Source organism: Chenopodium quinoa, unplaced genomic scaffold (genome assembly GCF_001683475.1).
Source record: "Chenopodium quinoa cultivar QQ74 unplaced genomic scaffold, ASM168347v1, whole genome shotgun sequence".
Classification (NCBI taxonomy): domain Eukaryota; kingdom Viridiplantae; phylum Streptophyta; class Magnoliopsida; order Caryophyllales; family Amaranthaceae; genus Chenopodium; species Chenopodium quinoa.
The window spans coordinates 10,025,894-10,039,489 of record NW_018742418.1 but is presented as its reverse complement, the minus strand read 5'-3'; the positions used below and the strand labels follow the sequence as shown (position 1 = coordinate 10,039,489).

General features: G+C 35.0%; 1 long non-coding RNA gene across 4 annotated transcripts; it reads left to right on the top strand.

The window, feature by feature from the left end:
- The first annotated feature begins 491 nt into the window (after positions 1-491).
- Positions 492-13,164, top strand: LOC110713552. 4 transcript variants are annotated; one of them, XR_002509991.1, is made up of 7 exons: positions 492-1,637; positions 2,848-2,996; positions 3,316-3,401; positions 3,525-3,637; positions 3,984-4,164; positions 12,369-12,803; positions 12,885-13,164. It is a non-coding gene; the product is annotated as an uncharacterized LOC110713552 (long non-coding RNA). The 4 variants fall into 4 exon arrangements; XR_002509990.1 differs by having other exon boundaries at positions 537-1,637; positions 12,369-13,164; XR_002509986.1 differs by lacking the exons at positions 12,369-12,803; positions 12,885-13,164 and having other exon boundaries at positions 1,044-1,637; positions 3,984-4,400.
- Positions 13,165-13,596: the final 432 nt, after the last annotated feature.

The following is a 13,596-nucleotide window of genomic DNA, read 5'->3' as shown; positions in this document are numbered from 1 at the left end:
TTAAATCAAAATGCCGAAATCGCGAGCCCATAACTGTTAGATCGTTAATAATTTTAGGGTGATTCTTTCATGAAATTCTCTTGATTGTTTTTTTATTTTTTTATTTTATTTTTTTTAACGTAAATTAACAGAAATTGAAGATTGAGATGTGGAGTGTTGTGGTTTAAAGTTTGAAAAGTGGCTCTTAAATTCTATATTAGATACCACTAAGGGCTTGTTGTCTTCACTGTATAAAAATAAGTTTTAGGTTTAATAAGTTCAGATAAGTTAGAGACCAGTTCAAATAAGTTCAGACCAGTCCAGATTAGCTACTATAAGTTTAATAAGCTTTAATAAGGTCTTATAAGTTCAATAAGGTGTAATAAGTTCCAATAAATTAAATAAGGTCTAATAAGTTCCAATATGCTCTAATAAGTTCAATTAGGTTTAATAAGTTCAATAAGGTCTAATAAGTTCAATAAGGTCTTATCAGTTCAGATAAGTTAAGATAAGTTCAGGTCCAATAAGATGAAAGAATACACCCTAACTATTGAAGCTTACCAAATATCGAAGCTAATTTCGTAATATCCAAACGACCAAAGTTTTCAGAGGTTGAGGTGGTGGAGTAGTGACATCGCTCCCGCCACGTATCCCTGAGGTCTAGGAATCAATCTTCACGTAACTCATTTAAGAGATTTTCCTTATCTCCGCCCTCCTCAAATGAGCCCCTTTTTCTTACCACCTATCTATCTATACCTAGAATTTAAAAACACAACCCATCTTGTGGAACAATGCCACATGTCATCTCATTTACCCTATTCTTTTTATCCCTCCTGACATTTAATAAATAAAAATAAAAACAATGCCTTAATTCAATACATATACGAAGTATAAGAATGTTGTTTACTTCATTTTCCCTTAATTATATTTCTTTCAATTTTATTCAATTTCCACCTCTTCTTCACCATTATAAGCTATTTATTTTCTATTAAATTAAAAAAAACAAAAATTATACTCCCTCCGTCCCAATATATAGTTCATGTTTGTGTTTTTCACGGTATTTAAGAAATGGGAGGAAAAAGTGGATGAAGTACATTAAAAAAAAGTAAAACGTACAATTATACACAAAAGTTAAAGAAGAGATAGTGAATGAAGTTCATAAAAAAAAGGTGAAAAGTACAATTATAACAAAAGTTAAAGAAGAGAAAGCGAATGAGGTTCATAAAAAAAAGGTGAAAAGTACAATTATAGCAAAAGTTAGAAAGAGAAAGTGAAAAAAAATACAAAGCAAGTGGAAAATTCGATTCAAGGGTAATTTAAGAATTATAATGAATAAAGAAAAAAAATAAGAGTATTATGATCTTTATATACTATTCAAAATGAAAACAGAAACAGCATTTTGGTTCTCCAAAATAAGAACACTATAACACGGGAAGAAGAGTGTATTATATACATATGACCAACCTTGAAAAACGACCAAAGTTTTCACTACCATCGAATCGAAAGCACTGCAATTCTCTCAATTCACCATTATCCAAGACCCCACCAATACAGTTCGCCGCCAACCACCACTTGAACTTGTAAATTCGACTGCCTACCATCACTAACCACCTATTCAAAGCGCAATTTCCATTGCAAATCATTGCCATAACCGTCAGGTTAGGGTTAAGGGTTATACGGCTTTGTTTGATTGTATGAATTCATATTTTTCTAATTCTATGATTTAGGGTTTAATAGCATTCATGGAAAAATATTGCATTTGTTGTTCAGAATCTTTGATGGAAAATTTGTTTCTAAAATACATATGCAAGATGCTTATGTTAATAGATTAAAATCTTTGATTTTGATTCTAAATTTGTTAAATTTGTGTGCTTGCTTATTCTTGGAAATGTTTCGTCGAAGAGTTTAGGGTGGTTTTAGGGAGATATCATTGGCTTAGAAATTTTACTTTCCATTAGTTATTTATTTTATTTTGTGATAATTTGGTGAGTAGTTTTAATTGTAATTGCAAATTTGTCTTTATTGTGATTTGAATGTGTTGATAACTCATTGAATTTGTATTCGAAGAACTTCAGTGGCAATTGATTGTCATACATCAAGGAGTTCAATGTTATTTTTTGATATCATTATTTTTTTCCTCTTTGTAATGAAATAAACGGAGTACACTTGCTGCAATTGCTAACTTACTAAAAATTCAGTTTCAATTAAGCACTTAGTCTATGGACCTTTACTTTAAGATAACATTGTATCTACCATCCTTCTGTGCTAGTGAAGGTTATCTAGATATTAGCTTGTCTCAATTTAGTTACAAAGCACTTAATCTTTGGATTTCTTTAATTCAATTAAGGTTGTTGGATTGCTTGGGCTTCTACCATGAAAATATAAGGTTGCTTCTGATTAAGTTTGAGCATATAGGAAAATGTCCGTTGTGGAAATATCAGCTAGAAACCGCTGCCTAATGAAGAAAGGGATTGAGTCAGAAGCCCATTTTCCCTTAGCGCAGGGGCATAATTGTCCTTTTGAGGGGCAAATGATTCGGGTAATATATACCCATACGTTTTAAGCAAATCACGAAAGGACACGAAAATTTATCAGAAAAAAACCTTATAAAATGTTCATTTTGTGAGCAAACAACACCTTATAATTTTTTTTGTTCGGTTTAACTCCTTCTTAGGTTTTGTTCGTCGATATAATTTTGGGTTTTTTTTGTTCGTCGAAATACAAATATTTTTGGATTTTTCGTAATTGCTAATTCGGCTCAGTCATCAGTATTTTTAGGTAAACTAGCATAATAATTGTTAATTCGGCTTAGATTATCAATTGATTTTTGGCATTAAATCATTTTCGTTGCAATTGTGAATGTTGCAGACGAGTGTTGCAACTGATTCTCCTGTGAATTCATTAAGTAGTGATGACTTTTTGGCAATTCTTGATGCTGAGTTAGACTCTGCCTCCTCTGATCAATCCCCAGATCAAGACATTGATGCTAATGAAGATAATGACGTCGAGATTGAAAGGTAATATCATGTATACTATTTGCATCATCTTTTGTTCCCCTTTTTAATTGAATTTTACTCTAGATTTAATTTTTAGACAATCTGAAATCAAATTATGAAACTTTTCTTCTTCTTCCTTTCTTTCTTTCTTTTTTTTTTTTTTTTTTTTTTCTTTTTTTTTTCCGCCATATATTTTTAGGTATAATTAGTTTGATTGATTGCTCTTATGATACTATGAATTTGGGTAAGCATTTTTTGTCAAGAGTTGTTATTCTATTACTTTCTATCAATCTGCAATTAGTTTAAATTTCTAATTTCTATTGAATGCTTTAATTATTAGGATCAAAAGGCGCAAAGTGTCGGAAATCGAAAATGGAGAGGAGGTGCAAAGTTCAAGTTCCTTTGTGGTGGCTGAAGAAGAGATAGGTCTGTTTTAAAGTCTAGAATTAATTGATAATAAAGCTTTTTTTTTTAAAAGAGTTTTCTTTGTATATATATTGAATTTTATTGTTGAATTTTAATTTTCTATATACTGAATCACTTATCCAGATGAAGATGTAAAAGATTCATGTCCACATCCGGGTTTCCTGAGAGATATGTGCATTTGTTGTGGAAAGAGAATGGAGGACAGTGCTGGTGTTGCATTCGGATACATTCACAAGGTATATCACTACTCCGATCAATTTGTACACACACAAGCGAGGTTGATCACATGTACCAAGAAACTGAAAACCACAATGATACAAAACTTTTGGCTTGTAATGTAACCTACATATTGAATTCACGATAAATCATTGTAGAGCTATGTTTATAAAAGTATAAAGAATTAAAGAATATATTGGATTTGATCTCTGTCCTTTGTTACATTTTGTTCCTGCTCATTGTCATTGCAGTGTACTGTAGTGCTATGGTATTACTATTGGAAAGCCTTTATTTGTTTATTTTGTTGAATTATATCTTGAAAAGTTTATTGTAGTATATTGAGATCCTTAGAAATTGCAACTGCAGGACTTGAGACTTGGTAGTGATGAGATCTCACGGTTACGCAATGCTGATGTGAGGGCTTTGCTTCGCGGTAAGAAACTGTATTTAGTACTTGATTTGGATCAAACATTGCTGAATTCAACTCGATTAGAAGATATAAATGCAGAAGAGGAGTATTTAAAGGGTCAGACAGACTCCTTTCAAGGTTGGTCCGTTTACACTCTTTCTGTGTTACTGTCTTAGTTTCACTAATGGAAAATATTGGCAATGGGCCCCTTTTGCTAAAATTGACCGCCTTTGATTAGAAAAACATGTACAATCCAAGACACTTGGTTGAACCAAGGTCATACAATTAAAGCAGGTCATAGCATGGCCTATTTACACCTGTAGCACATAACTAACAATGTAACGATTTATCGATCGTCTCCATTATTCTGTGTTCTTCTCTGTCCTGTAAGTTGTCTAATTCTAATGTTTGATGCTGTATTAGATTTTTTTTGTACAGTGGAAGCCACAGTTCTGATTGATTCCAGCCAAACGGCTTCATAGCTGACCTTCCAAATCTTTTAGACAGACACTATGGGCTGCCCATTGCCATTGCTACGTTTTTTTCCCCCTCCTAAAGCTGGTTCCTATAAAGCTCCTTTACTGTTGCATCCAGACAGCTACTTGATGAATTTTTCTTTTGTTTGAAATAAAACCATTGTGTCAACATGATCATACGTTTCATATGGCCATCACAAAGATAAAACAAATTCTTCAACGTTTCATTTGCATTTATAGAAATGGGACACAATTTATAGCTGTGTATATACACAGTTTTCCAATCTTGCTCTTGTTGTAGTTTGTTCTGACATGCAAAATATTGACTTCAAGTTTCTCATTTGGCGCATTCACAAGCTATATTATGCGAGTTTCTTTTGAGTCTGACTTTAGTTATATAGCGTCAGGCCGTCAGCTATCTTTTCTGGGGCATGAGATATGTATCCTCGTTTCTTTATTATTTTAATAGAAGATACATGTAAATGTGTTGTATTGTTGACTCTATTTTACAAGTCTTCTTTAAGATGGATTTGTTTAGACAAACAAATCATCAATTCAAATTTTGCCTTTATCGAGATTGCACATCTCATGTATGTTGAGAAGTGTAAATGGCCAAATGGGCATAGTATTAGTTGCTTTGCAGATTCTGATTAACTGGAGGATGTCTTTTACTTTATCTGGAGGAGACTCAGAGATAAAGTAAAAGGACAGAAGTACAGAACAGAGAGGGGGATATAAAAAAAATTATAAAAAAAAGGCGTGATTTTCAAGAGTGGAGAGGCTATTAAGATCTGAGTGGTGATGCATGGAATTGATCTAACGGCTTTGATACTTGCTGGCAATCCGTGTAAACATAATTAAACCACTAGGATGGCTTTTTCAAGTAGGAGTATAGATTGAAGATAAGATTAAACTCCCATGCAACACACGTTTGTTAAATAATTATTATGATAATAAATTTTATCAAAAAAATATTTTTTTTTTTTAGAGAAAATACAAGTTTCTCAACATGAGAAACATGTCATGTATCTCAACTGAACAAATTCGTCATTTTCTGTCTTTAAGTTGGGGTAATTTTGGAATTTTGTATAAAAAACTGAATTTTCAAGGAAAAACAAATCCAAGGTTTCAATGGAAACTGAAGAACGCTAATGTAGAAACAAGGAAACTTTAATGGAAAAATTGAACATGACAAGGTCCGTCAATGGAGTAGGATGGTATCATTACTCTTTGGGGTTAACTTTACCATTTTTCTTAGGGTTTTAGTTCGCCGTCGAAAATATGACGGTAGAATTAGTGATTCACGAAAGGAAAGCTTGAGCAGCTTCAAGGGAGGTGGTCATGGGTTGGGATTGGAGGTAGAAGATGGAGGTTGGTTGGTTATGGTTGGAGATCTAAGGTAGAAGACGAAATAGGAGGAAGAAGGAAATGGAAAAAAGTCAAAATATAGTACACTATGTAGTACGTGTCTCGCATGCCTCGTCTACTGTTCATGCTGAGAAACATCTAATGTTTCTCATCTTGAGAAACCGCGACAATCTCTTTTTTTGACGGAACCAAAAAAATTAATATAAAGTACTAAAAATAGACTCAATATTAAAAATTACGAAGTATGAATTATGTGTGAAAGAAAATAATTAAACATGTAATAGTTATAATGGGCAATTTGATATTTAAGGAAGTATTTTAGGTTTTGTACAAACTAAAAGTCATAATTTGGATACAAACCTTACTTTTATACGGAGTATAACAATAAGTTTTTTTTAGTAAGTAATTTTGGAGGAAAAACTTTTAACATTATGTTGCCAAGTGTCCCTCTAAATTTCGTTTTTAGTATAATGTAATTGATTACTTCGTATGTGCTAAACAACAATTACACTAGTGGGGATGAAAATAGTAATGTATTGTTTAAAGTTTTCAGAAAAAAAGAAATAAAGCAAGTAATAAAATACGAATGCAAAAGTAAAGTGGAGCAAGTAATAATGTCTCGGTTGGTATGGAGCCACAAGCTACTCTTTCTTGAGTTTTCGCTCAACCCATACATAACTGAAACCACTCGTCGGAATACGAATGAAATCAAAAAGGCCATCAATAAGGGGAACAATGCAACAGCTTCACCCTGCTGCGTGCTTTTCTATGGGCTTCCGTCTCCTCTTATGTAACCCCCCGACTAGTCCATAATCATTGGAGGATTCTCACAGTATGCCCAGCAAAAGCGTTGACAACACTCAAACCGCCAACACCAACAATGAAAGTCACTACATAGGGGCTCACACCACTTTAAAGATTGATTGGATCCAGCCAAAAGTTTGAATATTGTACATTAAATTTTTCACAATTTTGATTAAAAATCTTTTGACAACCTTTTACCCAATAAAATTATACTCTTTTTTACGGAGTATTGTTTTATATAGCTCTTTTTCTTTTATTATTATATTCGTGCATCACACGAAAATTGAATTTTTAGTTCCTTTTCTTCTAGTTTCATTGTTTCATTATACATAGTAAAAAAAAATTATAAAAATAATCTACTTTTCAGTATGTTTTGTTATATTATATATAGTACTTTGTATTGTTGTTTTCAAATTATATATTTAATTAATTTTTCTAACTAGTGCATTTTCCTAAATACTAGTGGACTTAGAGGTGTCAAAATCACACCAGACTCGACCCGATCTGAAATCGACTTAAAAATATTTGATTCAAATTTCGACTCGCATGGACATAATAATTTAACATGACTCAATTTTTAAAATTGACCCGACCCAATCAGACCTTATTCAACTCGATCCAAACATCTGAATTGACACCTTTAACTGGAATTGTGTTTAAAGTTGTCGTTTTTCATCATTAAAAAAAAAAAAAAGAAATAAAAAGTACGTGGTTGAGCTTTTAAGGCCCACGAAAGTAGCTCCAAGAGTCGAGGGAAGGATAAAACCACATCAAACAATTGTCAAATTTCATATTCATACAATCATACCATATAGAGTAGATAGAACCTCTACATCGCCACCTCTCTTTCAACACCCAATTTTTTTTTTTTCGTTCTTATTACAATAAAATAGTTTAAACTCCAATGGAGAAATCATCCATATACATGTCAAAGTGCTTAAAGTCTCCTTCATGTTGCATACCAAGACATGAAGAGTACTCCCGCCTTCCGCCGCCGCCACCACCCTTAAACGGAGCAAACCGAAACAACAGTACGAACAGCAATAGAAACTGGTGCCGCCGCCGCCTCTGGAGGAGGGTGCTATGGAGATTAATGAGAGAAAGTAACAAGTGTATAAATGGAAGTGGTAGTAGTAACAGTAATAAAATGAGGCCTCCTGCCTTAACGTTTGAATATGATGCTGTTAGTTATTCTCAAAACTTTGATGAAGGCTGTCATACTGAAGATTGTCAATATTTCCAGAGGCTTTCCCCTGTTATCATCAAATGAGGGTTAGATTTTTTTTTTTTTTAATTAATTACTCCCTCTGTCTCTATAATCTAAATTTGAGATAATCATTGTCCACACAATAAATCTTTTTAGAGACTGAACTTCTTAAGACGAAAGGAATATTTTTTTTCTCTTATTTTGTTTTGGTTGTGTCTGAGGTATGAAATCATTTTGGGGTAAATCTCAGGGATACCCAAATCTTACTCCAGGAAAATCTTAATCATGTTTTTCCTAATGTATCCCTTATTTATAAGTTTGGAAAATCACAAAATGTCCAAGTGTAGGTGTAGTAGGTCTGCAATATGAAACTTGGTATTGGAATTGGAAAATATTTGACAATCTTAATCTAGGGAAATTTCAAGGATATTTGCTCTAAAATTATTAAGATTGTTTGATTTGTTTCACTAGAGGATTACTTTGAATGGTAAATACAATGTATTTCATTAAAAGAATAATTTGTGTATTTATTTACAATTTTTTTAAGAGATACATTAAAACTGTCCGGTTATTAATGTCGTTATTAAAGTCTTAACCAATCAAGATTGTTAAAATGTTTAACATAGCTCCATAGCTTCAAGAAATCCTACTTTGGATGTCATAGTTAATTTTCATTTTGATAAGCCAAAAATGAATTTGAGTAATCATTATTATGATTAGATAGTGCATCAATAGTTATGTATACCACTAGAACTCAGTCATGGATTATCAAACATGGTATCAGAGACAGTCACAAATTACACCTTATTCACCATGGTCCGTAATATAGTGGTAGGAAAAAAAGAAAAAGAGGGGGAGGGGGGGGGGGTGGTCTTACTTGTATGATACCTGTGCTAACTCGTACTCCGTTACTAGGTAACTCCTAAGATCTGTTTTATATTTATTTACTTAATCATAAAAACTAATCTGTGTACAGTATTTTTGGCAGCATGTACGGAGAAAATATTCGTTTTGAAAATACCACATGACTTGTGTGACTGTGTCGATACTTTAACTGACCTATTGGCCCATGGTGGTCTCAATCATTATTTTTTTTTTTTTTTTTTAAGGAAAACGCTCCAAAGAGTACTAGTTAGTAGTTATCATTTATAGGGAGATCAAAATATCAATTGATTGTTGGTGTAATGGTGATTGAAGCTGTATTAGGAAGGATTGCGCGTTCGATCCCATAATAATAATTGGTGGGTGGGTGGGGGGAATGAAACCTAATTAACCACTCAAAACTGAACCCTAAATTCATTTTAGTCCAAAAGGTGAAAAAGATAAAAACACCCAAAATTTAAAATAAAAAATAGAGAAATCAAGGTTCGAGCAATACATAACGGAAAATCCGACACATACTGATACCTACATTCCATGGCAAGCCATGATAACCAAATAGTTGTTGAAATTATAATGGCGAGTGAAATTATAAATGTTGGCTGTCTTTTCATTCAATACAAAGTTTTATATATATAATCGTCTTACCATTATAAATATGTATCTGTTGTGATTTGTGATATGTCTTTTTATCAATATTAATACAAAGTTGTTAATATAACCGTCTTACCATTATATGTATCTGTTTCAAATAGTGATCCAATAATAAAGCTAATGTTGATAACATAATTTGTTGCTTAATCAACTTTTCAAAATACATGTACATAGAAAGAATTGAAATTTGAAAATTGACTTAACAATTGCAAAACGTCATCCAAGCAAATGGGCTCTGATCCATTGACAATGAGGATGACACTACAAAAGATAAATGATGTGTAAGTTTTCTCATTCTATAAATACATTAGTTTTATTATATTCTATAGTTTGGAGCAAATCAAACCATTACATAGAGGAAGAGCTTCCGCAATTAGAGGACATCAGGGCAATAGTTTTAAGACTAGAGTATCTTCAATAGTTAGCTAATTGTTAAAAAGAATATATTGGTTACGGACTATCGTACGAAAATTTGCATGCGGCAGACTTGGCTGATATATTATACGTTGCTAAACATCGTCTGCAAATCTCTACATAAAGCCCACAAATTTTAAGTGAATTGACATTTTTGTCCACAAACTAAAAAAACACACTCTCATCTTCTCTCTACTGTTTACTCTCATTTTCTCTCTCTAAAAAAAAAATTTCAAACTACAATGTCAAGGCGGCAAGGCAAGGAAGTGGCGGCACCAGAGGAGGAGGGAGGGCGGTCACGCGGTGGGAAGGTATTTTTTTTTAAATAACAAAAAAAAATTTTAAAAAAAAAACCGATGCGGCAGCGGCGCCCTAGCCAGACGCCTAGCCCATGGCAGCGGCGGCTGGGCGAGAAGCCAGGGCCACGGTGGTGGCGTCTTGCGTGGGTGCCTCCACCGTGGCCAAGGCGTCCTGCCCACGCGCCGCCGCCGTGGGCCTAGCGTCTGGCTAGGGTGCCACCACCTTTCTTGGATTTTTTTTTTAGAATTACTGTATTTTTTTTTTGTTTTTGTTTTTTTTTTTTTTTTTGTTTAATTTTTTGTTTATATTTTTTTTATGTTTATATTTTTGATTTTTTTGTTTTTGTTTATATTGTTGATTTTTTTGTTTTTGTTTAGATTTTTTGTTTTTTGTTTTTGTTTATATTTTTTTGTTTTTGTTTATATTGTTTTGTTTGTTTTTATATTTATTTTTTCAAATTTGTTATTTTTTTTGGTATGTTTATATTTATTTTTCAATTACTTGTATATTGTTTTGTTTATTAGTTTTTTTCCAATGTTGTTATATTTTTTTTATGTTTATATTTATTTTGTATGTTTTGGTATTTTTTTTTTATTTTTGTGTGTATTTTTTTTTGTTTATATTTTTTTTTCAGTATTGTGTACCTTTTTTTTTATGTCAATTTGTTAGTATTTTTTTTGTTTATTTGATATATTTTTTGGTTAAATATTTCTAATTTTTGTTGTTGGTACTTAAAAATTTAGATTATTAATATAAATAATAATAACAATTGCTATTATTATTTTTCGTTATTTAAATGGAGTTAGGTATCGCATTTTCGACCTGGTGCGGGGAAGAGTATGGATGTTATTAAAAGTAGAATCTATTCAATGGAGAGCTTGGGGTTCAAACACGTTAGATCCCGTGGTATTTCGGCCTCGGCTCGCAGAGAACGGGTTCACCATCCTGAGGAGTATATGAAGATGATGACGGTGATGAGGAAGAGGAGGAGGAGGAGGACGCAGATGAGGATGTGGTGCTTGGGATGGACGATTAGAGTGGACCATATGATGATTACGGTCCATTCAGTCAGAGGGTTGATGATATGTATGAGACGCATAGGGTAGATGTGCGTAAGGGTAGAGATGGTAGATTTGTTAGTAGATCTGGCACATCATCTACGTTCACTATGTCTGCGGGAATCAAAAAACGGTCGAGGGGCGTTAATGATTCTTGGGTGGTAAGGGGTGAGGTGGCTGGGGGACCTGTAGACGGGAGTGTGATTCCTAGCTTTCTAGGACACATAGCTACCCGTATATGGGAGGACCAGGGAGGGCTTTGGATACGGGCATTTTGAAATGCCAAACCCGGGAAAAGACTTGTAACTTTTTGCGTAGTTGGGCTGAGGCTTGGCCGGAGGAGAGCGAGATGCTCGGCCGATTGAGGGGCACTAGAGTGAGTTACCTTCCTGCCACCATGCACGATAGGATTGACTCAACGCTGATCACGACTTTCGTTGAGCGATGGCAGCCGGATACGAACTATTTCCACCTTCCGTTCGGTGAGATGAATATCATGTTGCATGACATCGAGACCATCCTTGGGACTCCCGCAGAGGGAAAACGACTTTCTGTTGTGACTGATGCGCATCAGACAAATTTACTAGCGGAGTTGTTGGCGGTGGACAGGGGTGCGCTGTACACCGCGGGGGCTTGGTGTTTGGGATCACAGCGATGTGAAGATCGCAGTCGTTTTGCGGCGATGTTTACACCCTACTGCACGTAGGACGCATGACACACAACTGGCTGCATATGTTTTTCTTCTCCTCGAGTGTACCTTGTTTCCGGATAAGAGCGAAAACAAGCTCAGGCCACGTGACATAGTTGACGCGTGTGAGCCTGACGGAGTAGGCCAGTATTCTTGGGGGTCGGCTACGTTGGCATATCTGTATCGCCAGTTAGGATTCTCGAGTCGGGCTGACGCGACAGGTATCATTGGATGTCTGACATAATTACAAACCTGGATATACGAGTATTTTCCTGCGTTCAACCACATCGCGACCCGGTTCCTATTGGGGATGGGATGGCACGTGTCTCTGCGTGGAGTCCGTGGTTCGAGAAGAAGTCCGTTGACTGCCTCCGATCGATACGGTTATTGCTTGACAGGATGTCCCCCTTAGAGGTAAAGTGTATAAATTATTTCTAATTTTATATTTTGATGCATTTATTATATGAATCTTACTGATTTGAAAAAATGTGCAGGTGAACTGGATGCCTTTCGGCCAGAACCCTAGTAATAGGGTACCCAAGACCCTTTACACGGGACTGATTCAGTATCGTGAGATCGTAGAGGCTTACATGCCCCAGCGCTGTCTTTGCCAGCTTGAATTTGTCGAAGTTGTCCCTCCTTCGCCAGCATGACCCAGTAAGGCGGTCCGATCTGCGTCGTCGAAGGAGTACGTCGTCCAATGGCCGGAAAGCATGGTTGCCACGTGGGAGCATTTTTCGATGATTGCCCGCCTATGGACTGCGGAGCTGCAGCGGCCTCCAACTAGGGTGACTGACATGTGTGACCAGCACTACATGGAATGGTACAGCTAGTATTCGCATCCGAGGTTGATCAGAGACCTCCACCATGACGACGACATCGATGATGATGTGCCACTGCCCACTGCCGTGGATGCGATATGTCTCATAGTAACATTTATTGTTGTATTTTTTTTTTCTTTTTTTATATATTACATCGATGTTGAATTTTATGTCTGCCTTTGTGTGTAGTGGATGGAAAAGATGATGCATCTGGGACAAAGACTCTTTCAGGAGAGGGACAACATGACGACTGCATCAGGAAGAGCTGTTATTGATGATCTGGAACGGGCCCTTGAGCAGTGGCAATGGGTGTCACAGAGGGATTACTGATCTGTAGACAGTTTATTTATAGAACATTTTGTACATTATCATAGTAGTTTGTAATATTTGACAATATCTTTTTAGTTTGTACCATTTGACATTATTATTTTAAGTTTTTAAAATTTGACATTATCTTTTTAGTTTGTAACGCACAAGTACTAATTAGTTTGCATGAAAGATATAAATTTAGTCAAAATTAGAGTACGAAATATAAATATATGGAATAAAAATATAATAAAAATACAAGGTTACATAGAAAAGGTAGGTATACACGTGAAAAACTAAAATGCAGCTAGGTTGTTCCAATTCTGCATCCGGCTATAATACAGCGCATCCCAACCCTCTACGCTTGTTCTGCAAATGGTGTACCACTGAGGTATGATCGGTGGCACCGGAAAATGGGATGACAGGTCCAATCGGATGAAATGTTTGTATGACGACCCCAGAAATGCAATAGCTAACTCTTTTACCGGTGCGGTGACGGTTGCACGCGAACACCAAGGGAGAACCGTGGTACATGGATAATAAGCTCGACTATGCAAACCAAGCCCAAAATGCATGACTGCACACTTGTAGATGT